This window comes from Carassius auratus, unplaced genomic scaffold (genome assembly GCF_003368295.1).
Source record: "Carassius auratus strain Wakin unplaced genomic scaffold, ASM336829v1 scaf_tig00017588, whole genome shotgun sequence".
NCBI classification, from domain to species: Eukaryota; Metazoa; Chordata; class Actinopteri; order Cypriniformes; family Cyprinidae; genus Carassius; species Carassius auratus.
Window position 1 is genome coordinate 116,705 of NW_020524800.1, and position 9,532 is coordinate 126,236.

The following is a 9,532-nucleotide window of genomic DNA, read 5'->3' on the forward strand; positions in this document are numbered from 1 at the left end:
AAGGGAGATATATAATAATTTCAGGGAAAATAGATGACACTATCATAACAATATGTAATATTTATGCCCCCCCTGGAAGTGACTTTGCCTTTTATAGGAAAATATTTGACTTGATGATAGGAGCCAAAGGAATTGTCATATGTGGTGGAGACTGGAACATCCGTCTTAACCCAAAATTAGATTCATCAAAAAACTCACATGCCACATCATTACATAGGAAAATTAGTGTCCTGATGACGGAACTGGGTGTACTAGATCTTTGGAGAGATTTTTATCCATCGGGTCGTGACTATACGTTTTACTCACCCCCTCACGACGTTTACTCAAGGATAGACTATTTTTTTGTATTAAAGAGAGATCGTCATAGGATACAAAGCTGTGATATAGGATCTATTGATTTGTCTGATCACGCCCCTCTCTCTTGCACTATGCATATTAGAGATAACCCGGGAAGAACACTGTGGAGGTTAAATACAAGCATTCTAAATAACCAACAATTCCAAACTCAAATTAAGGAAGATATAAGAATATTTTTTGAAGAAAATGATAACGGGGAAGTTAACTCTGCCATAGTATGGGATGCCTTAAAAGCGGTCATTAGGGGTAGAATTATATCCTTTTGTGCTTATGAAAAGAAGTTAAAGCAATTAAGATTAACAGATCTCAATAAGGAACTAAAAGATCTTGAAACACAACACAAAAAGGAACAAAAATCAAACCAGATGATTAAAATAAAGAAAATTAGGAATGAAATAAATATAATGTATTCTCAAGAAACTGAAAGAAAGATGGTATTTACAAAACAGAAATACTATGAATCAGGCTCTAAATCAATGAAACTTCTGGCGAGGAAGCTACAAAAACAACAAACAGATAATACAATATATAAAATAAGGGATTTGAATTCTAAAAACATACAACATAAACAAAATGAAATACAAAAAACGTTTAAAAAGTATTACAAGTTACTGTATACACAACCACGCCTAGAGAACGAGCAACTGATTGGACAATTCCTCGACTCCCTCAATTTGCCAGTTATGACAGAGGAACAAAATCAAACATTAATAACTGAGATAAGTGAGATAGAACTAAACAATGCCATCTCCAGGCTCAAGGCGAATAAGTCTCCTGGCCCTGATGGCTTTCCATCAGAGTGGTACAAGACTTTTAGTTCTGAACTAATACCTGGTCTTCTCCGGGCTTGCAATACATCTTTATTGGAGGCCAAAATGCCCCCATCATGGAGTGAGGCAGTGATCTCAGTTATACCAAAAGAGGGAAAAGATAAACTAGAATGCAGTTCATACAGACCAATCTCGGTCTTGAACGTTGACTATAAATTATTCACAAGCATCCTGGCCAAGAGATTAGAAAAGATTCTCCCCCAACTAATACATAATGATCAGACTGGGTTTATCTCACAAAGACAAACTCACGATAATATAAGACGATCTCTGCATATATTAGGTCATATTCAGCAAGACAAACTTGAAGCCCTCTTTATTAGTCTAGATGCGGAAAAGGCGTTTGATTCCGTAAGTTGGCCCTTTTTATACAGGACTCTCGAAAGATTTGGTATTCACAAAATTTTTATCAAGGGCATCCGCTCATTATATAATAAACCATCTGCCCGAATAAAAATAAATGGGTACCTTTCAGATACCATTATATTAGAACGTGGATCAAGACAGGGGTGCCCAATTTCACCACTGCTTTTTGCGCTCTATATAGAACCTCTCGCACAGTGGATAAGGCAGACCGAAAACATCAAAGGCATCTGTATAAATGGAGCAGACCACAAATTGGCACTATATGCGGACGACATACTGATTTACTTAAGTAAACCCACTAACTCATTTCTCGAATTAATGAATCTTTTAGATACATTTGGTAGATATGCAGGATACAAATTAAATATACAAAAAACACAAACTTTGACTTTGAATTATACACCTCCAAAACATATTAGAGATAAATTCCATCTTGATTGGGATCAGACTTCATTGAAATATTTGGGAATATATTTAACAAAAGAAATTTCAACACTAGTAGAAGTAAATTTTGACCCACTTTTAATAAAAATCAAAGATGATATACATCGATGGAATGCCATCTCTTTCCTTAGCCTAAGTCATAGAATTGACTCGATAAAGATGAACATCCTTCCAAGGTATCTATATCTATTCCAAGCACTTCCTGTAGAAATTCCCTTAAAATGTTGGTCTGAATTAGATAAGACCATCTCTAGATTTATCTGGCAGGGGAAAAAACCCAGGATTAAATTCAAAACATTACAGCTTCCTGCGGAGGAAGGAGGCATGGCATTACCCAATTTCAGGGATTATTTTTATGCGGCCCAGACTAAATATTTAATTAATATATGTACTCCAACATATCAAGCTAGGTGGAAAGATATTGAACTTTCAATAATGAATGACCCCCCAACTCAAGCAATATTGGCACATAAAAACTTGGGAAGTTTTATAGATAAGGTGCAAAACTCATGGATTAAAGCCCAACTAAAAATCTGGAATACAATAAAAGAAAAATATAAATTGGATTGTAAATTACAAATAATGCACTGGTGTGCTTATGACCCTGAATTTAAGCCAAATATGTTGGATCATAGATTTAAATCTTGGATCTCAAAAGGAATAACAACATTCTACTCTCTTACGGAAAAGGGAGTTCTGAAAAATTTTGAAAGTTTGAAGAAACAATATGGTCTTGAGAAATCAGATTTTTATAGATACCTCCAACTACGTAATCATTTTGAAAACAACATTAAAAATAAGACAGACTTTGATGACCCAATACTGAAGATATTTATAGGTGCTTACCAAGGTGTTTCAAATAAAGGTGTCATTTCTAAATTTTATAAAGCTCTCAGGGAAAAAAAAAATCATTCTACAGAATACATTAAAGAAAAATGGGAAAAAGAAGGTAATTTTTTGATATCGAATGAGGAGTGGCTTGATGCCTGTAAATTTCCGTGGAAATGTACTAACTCTCACATGTGGCGGGAGTTTGGGTGGAAATGCCTTATCAGATTTTTTATTACACCAAAACAGAAAGCACATATTGTGGGAGGGGACGCTAAATGTTGGAGGCAGTGTGGGTTTCAAGAAGCCAATCATTGGCATATATTTTGGGAGTGCCCAGTGATAAAACCTTTCTGGGTGGAGTTTCATAAAGTAATGGAAAGCATACTTAAAACCACAATGCCTTTGCAGTTCTCTACATTATTTTTTGGAATAACTGATTTTCAAACAAGATCCTCTGAGAGATACCTATTTGGCATTTTGACATCTGCTGGTAAAAAAGCGCTTACAAGGCGTTGGCTGCTTCCTGAACCCCCCACAATACAAGAGTGGATAGATATAGTAAATGATATTTATGTTATGGAAAAGATTACTTTTTCCCTTCGACTTCAGATGAATGTGTTCAGAAAAGTCTGGTCTAAGTGGGTTGAATATGTAAAGCCATTACAGCCAGACTTTGTGGAGATGTAAAAAAAAAAAAAAAAAAAAAAAAAAAAAAAAAAAAAAAAAAAAAAATGTACCCTTCTTTTCTAAGTGTGTAATGATTGTGTGGTACCTGTGGAGTGCTTTTTCCATATTGGAGGCCAGCGGACCCTCTCCACGGTCTCCAAGGACTGGGAACAAACTCTTGACTTTGTTTAGTATGGAGTATGATTATTGATTTTGTATCTGTCCTCCCCCGAATGATAGAAATGATTGTTATTATATTATTATTTAATTTTTATTTTATTTTGTTTGTTGTTGATCTTTGATTTGTGTTAAAAAAAGAGAAAATGGATGGGCAGAGAACAGTGTAATTGCATCTGCTATCTGTTGTTGATGCTGCTACATTAAAATAAAAAATTTCAAAAAAAAGGAAATGATGAACAGCACAGAAGAACAAGCTCAGAAAGATGAACGTCAGAACAAGGGGATGAAAAACAGCAGAAAACAATGATTTGCTCTTGTATTGATTTCACACTGATCGTTGTGTTTTTTAAGCTGAGTATATACATGATGTGGGTTCTTGTGTATACTGATATATATATATATATATATTACTCCTGTTGTTTTTCATTCCATTTTTATAGTTAATTTTAATGAGTTGTTCACTCTAAAGGGGTCAATAATATTTAAGCTCCCAGTTGCTATATAGTGTGTATGTATGTATGTATATGTATATGTATATATATATATATATATATATATATATATATATATATATATATATATATATATATATATATATATATATATATATATAAACACACACACACACGCACACACATAGGACTTTATGGAGGCTTTTTTTAGAGCAGAATTATTTTGGGGTAGTATCAATATGTCGAGTGATTTCATGATGTGTTTGAATGATTTTTTTTTCTTAAAGAATATTGAACTCATTCAATTAGCATGGTGAGCTAATTTACTGCTAACATTTTATCAAGGTTATACTCTGCTGTGTACATATAATATCTATATCCATGTATCAATATATTCAAAGCAATTCACTTTCGTCCATCAGTTCCAAACAAGGTGCATCAAAAAATGTTGGTCATCGTTTAGGTGTTTGGGATTGTTTTGTCAGTGGCAGCTGAATAGAGGGATGGATTTAGATTGACGGCTGTTGTAACAGTGTGCTACTGTGCAATAGTTTGCTTTTGTGTTTTTTTTTTTGTGGTTTCTGTCTCTTGCTCAGAATCGTGAGAGGTCTTAGCCCGTAGCCTTGCGTAACTCCCTATCCTACATCCCAATGGGCTGTTAGCAGTAGTTTGTAGTTTGCTGCAGTTCACCCGGAGTTCTTTGTTAAAACCTTTAACTGCTTTGAAATTTGGTTGTGCAATGTGCTTTCATTTTGTCTGGTTGTTTTTTATTGGAATAAGAGCTTGTAGTGCTTAACGTAGAAGGAGTATACAGTGCAGACGATTAGATAAATTCAAATCAATGATAATAAATGACTACAAGTGTGTTGGCAGGAAAAATCTAATCCTTCAAAGCATAGGAATGCCCTTTGACTTATGTGATGTCATCAGGCCTTGCTTAAACTTAAGGGGTCATTCACAAAAAAAAAGTTTTTGTGTTAAAAAATGCAAGACAAGAGGCAGAGGAATGAAAAACAAGTTTTAGAGATTTTTTTCTTTTTTTTTTAGTTGAACTTTTAATTACTATGTCGTTTAAGAAGCATGACACACATGTCCATCTAGAGCATGTTTACATAGAAACCAGTGCAAACGCAAAAATGTGTCCTGTTTGAAGACTCAAACTGAAAAAAAAAAGGAAATTGGGGTGAATCTCACAAAAATCTGAATAATTTCACATCAAAATAATAGCAAATAAAAAATATTTTTTTCTAAACGTAAATAAAGCCCTTTTAGGATTACAAATTTTTATGTGCAGTGAAACACCATTTTTATGACAGTTAATCACGTTTTTCTTCCCAGTTCTATGGGTGCGTTTCTGCCACAGAATAAAAAATAAAAAAATGTTTTATGTCGCAATTCTGACTTTTTTCTCACAATTGTGAAAAGTCAGAATTATGAGATATAAACTCACAAAAAGAAAAATGTTTATATCTTGCAAATTCTGACCTAATTTTTTTCCAGAATAGCAAGATGTCTTGCATTTCTGTGTTTTTATATCTTGCGATTCTTTTCCCCAATAACTGTGAAACTATGAGATATAAACTCTGAAGTAAGATAAAAAGGTCAGAATTTTGAGATAGAGAGTCTCAATCACTTTTTCCCAAAACAAATTCCATGGTGGAAACAGGATTTTTGTTTTGTAAAAAATAAATAAATAATAATAATAATAATAAATATTATTTTAAATGTTTAGTTTTTGTACATTATGGTAGTATTTTTGTGTACTGCTTAAATAAATAATGAAAATTATATATATATATATATATATATATATATATATATATATATATATATATACATGGATGTATTGCGGTAATTTATTTATTTTTTTTCTTTTTTTTCGCTTTTGGTGAAAAGAAATTGGTAGGCAAATGTGCTTAATAGTCAGGAAGATAATGTTACACTGCGATTTTAATGATGTTTATTATTACTTTTGTTTATGCAAAAATATTATTATTATTATTATTTGTATTTTTTTTTATTTTAGGGTGAAATTTGTCCATGTTTTTGCGAGATTCACCCATTTCGTCTACTTTTGATAGGGGTACAAGCAATGTGTGTGGAATGCACTTAAAGACCTCAGTTACTGTATGCAATAGTGAGAGTGTTTTGGGTGCACAAGCACGTGGTGTGAAGCATTGAAGAGCACAATCAGAATGGTCACTGCAGGCTTTATGCTAACGTTTCTGAATGAGAGTGCATCTGTCCAAAAACAAACGTGACGTCTGAATGGTGCTGCACATAATGATTCCCATGCTTCTGATTAAAGCCTGTTTGAGAAAAACGTTGGTATTGCACTTTAACCCCTCCTCCCCCTCCCTCCTTATCTTGCACTTTGCAGGCACTGTTAGGCTTCCATTCTCCAACCTTAAATGAGTGGCTCTGTGTTGTGAGATCTAAGATCAGTTTCCTTTACATACTGTAAATCCACCACACGAGAGAAGATGATCACAGACGGGCCACCTCGAACGCCTGCCATGTGATCCGTGTGATACGTGCGAGGGAATTAAGAAAGCAAATCTATGTCAAATAGGAAATGGAAATTATGTTTGAAGCCATAACAGTCCCCTTAAAGGTGACTTATGGAACCAGTGTGTCTGTTTATTCTTCCTCAGTTTGTATAAAAGATTGAAAAAAATAAATTAGTTATGTATTCCAAAACCCTAATAATTCTAACTGAGGTACTTGAAATCATGAATAATTGCCATAAGATTATTAGCAAGGTTTTAAAAAAAGGATAAATTATAAAAATATATATATTTATCTAATGAAAAAAAAGAATAAATTCAAAGTTGCATACGTTTATTTTATACTAATACTGATGTGATTTTAATCTCATAGTTGCTTAAGAAATCTAGGGTCGCTATGTCGTGGGTTTAGACTAAAGGTGCTAGTAGCTTATCTATCTTATAGAATGTTGCGCATAAAATTGTGAAGCAGTTTGTCTACCTTGCCATCGAGTCCCACGTTTCTGACATGAAATACTGTAGCAGATATTATTTAAAGCATCAAGCATTAAATGGCAAATAAAAATCTTCTGTGGCTTCGGTCACACTGAAACCCCCACCCCCACCCCATTGCACTGTACTTAGTCTGATAAAACATTAATGGTGAATCTCACAAAAACCTTTAAGAACATGTATCTTATTTCATCCCAAAATCTGGCAAAAAATGTGAATTGTCATTGAAAGAAATATTTAAAAGTACAAATTATCAATGCAAAAACAAAAATGAATAATTAACCATTTTTGAACATGAAATTTTATACTAAATGTTACTGAATTGCTAAATGTCTAGATGCATAAGCATCATTTTCTTTAAGCAAAATGTAGTGTGCGTGTCACTTAAAGAAATTGATGTGTTGCAGTGAAATAATGCATTAATTTATAATTAAATAATTAATTATTATTTACTTTTAATAATGAATATATTAATTGAATATATCATGTTTCAATGTATTGAATTTCTCTAAATGTCTAATCTTCTTTAAGAAAAATATTTTGTTTTATAATACAACCCTTACATGTTCTCCACATTTCTTACATCATATTTCATCCTCACCCCCTCACACAAATATAGAGTATAGTAAATTAAAATCAAAATTTACTTCATTACACTTTTTTACGCCGTCATTTGATTTTGCAGTAAAATGCAACATTAACATGTTCTTCAAAGGTTTGTGAGACTCACCCTTCAAAGGCACATATTCTTCTCGGGTCACAAGCAATCTGCTGTGAGTTTGTCCCAGTAGAATGTATCTTTCTCAATGGAAGTTTAGTTGTCACACTATGTTGATTTGCCATCTCATGACACGAAAGTTGGCGTGTAGTTTACGCTAGGAATATAGTGCGTGGCTTCAATTACCCGTCTTCCTAGATTATGTGGTGTACACTTGCAGACGTTGTACGATCATGACACTGCAACAGATTTATTTCAAAATTACAGCAATAGCTTGCAGTCAAACGCACTACTGCAACGGTTTCCAAAGCTTGGTGCGAACTGTATTCGTGTACTTTTGCTTCTTTGCTTCTTTCTTTGTGATATAGTTGCTTTAAACTATTTGAATATGATCGTGCGCTTTTCTATACAGGTCAAAGTACATGTTGAAAATGTAATTTTGTCCAAAAAGCTATACGCAGTGTGTGCGTGTTGGTGTGTGTGAGTGTATGCGAGCATGGATTTGTGTAGGTGTGTATTTCTGTATTTAGTGCACTTGTAATCCCATGAAATAGGCTTGAATATGGAGTGTTGCTAGAGATTTTGGTGAATTTGATTGTGTGCTGTGGAATTTTGTACTTAAGGGGGTCTGTAGAAAGTGGAACCGCCTACCAGTTTTTAAAAATCATTCTTTTCATTACTTCAGCTTTTGTGTGAAATTAGGATTTCTGATGTTACAATTTGACCCATCAGAATTCTGACGGAGAACATCCTCAAAGAAGTTTACAAATAGAAGTCCTTGTGTTTGATTTGAATTGAATCTCAGCAGGCCCTGGTCTGAGGTACAACAGGATGATCCAAAAACATAGATTTTATTCAGATGCTCTAGAAACGGTTAAATCTATGAATACTTATATAATTATGTCAGTAGTGGACAAAATGATTTTTTATTCCTTTAAAGTTTTTACATAGGTTGGCAAGAGTTCTGAATCTAAACTATTATTCTGTCTCTTTTTACCCTGGTGTATTAACTGTGCATTAATACCCCTCAAATAATTAATAAAATGTTGACAAAGATTTGACTGACTGACTTGTTTTCTTGTGTTTGTATGTATTAAATGTCAAATATCACCTCAAAATCAGTAGAGGACAAATATAAATATTTTAGAATCTAATTCATAAAATTAAATAAACATTAATAATATATAATATTAATGTTTATTTAATTTAAAAGTATTAATTTCTTTCAAATTATACTGGCCCAAACTTTTGAACAGTATTTATGAAATAGCCTATATATCAATTCATATATATATATATATATAAATAAATAAAAAAGTAGGCCTATATAAATACAATACATACCTTATTGCTGAGTTGTTGTTTTTTTAAGATTTGTAACTTAATGTGTATAAACTATATTGTTGTTGTTTTTTTAATAATGCGTTTTTATATACTATATAACGGTAGTTTGTCTAAAATAATTTAAAAATCATATCAAAATGCATATACATAACGTATTAATTGTTATATACATATATAGGAATAGTAAGTGTAGGCTACAAGATTTTTTCTCATTGGGATATTATTTTTAGTAAATTAGCTCAAGTTTAATTCAGAACAGAAAACTCTACCATGAGGTATCCCTAAACCTGTACATACAATATTCTTAACACTTTACATTCTGGGATTTGTAGTTCCCTTTGACTG

The 9,532-nt window shown here is 32.8% G+C and overlaps 1 protein-coding gene across 1 annotated transcript in view; it reads left to right on the forward strand.

Annotated features, from left to right (window-relative positions):
• The window catches only part of LOC113075737 (zinc finger protein 512B-like), a 59,539-nt gene extending 55,354 nt beyond the window's left edge, over positions 1 to 4,185 (forward strand). Inside the window, exon 18 of the transcript XR_003281034.1 lies at positions 3,901 to 4,185. The gene's annotated coding sequence lies outside the window, so the exon portion shown is untranslated. The remainder of the gene's footprint in view (positions 1 to 3,900) is intronic.
• Positions 4,186 to 9,532: the final 5,347 nt, after the last annotated feature.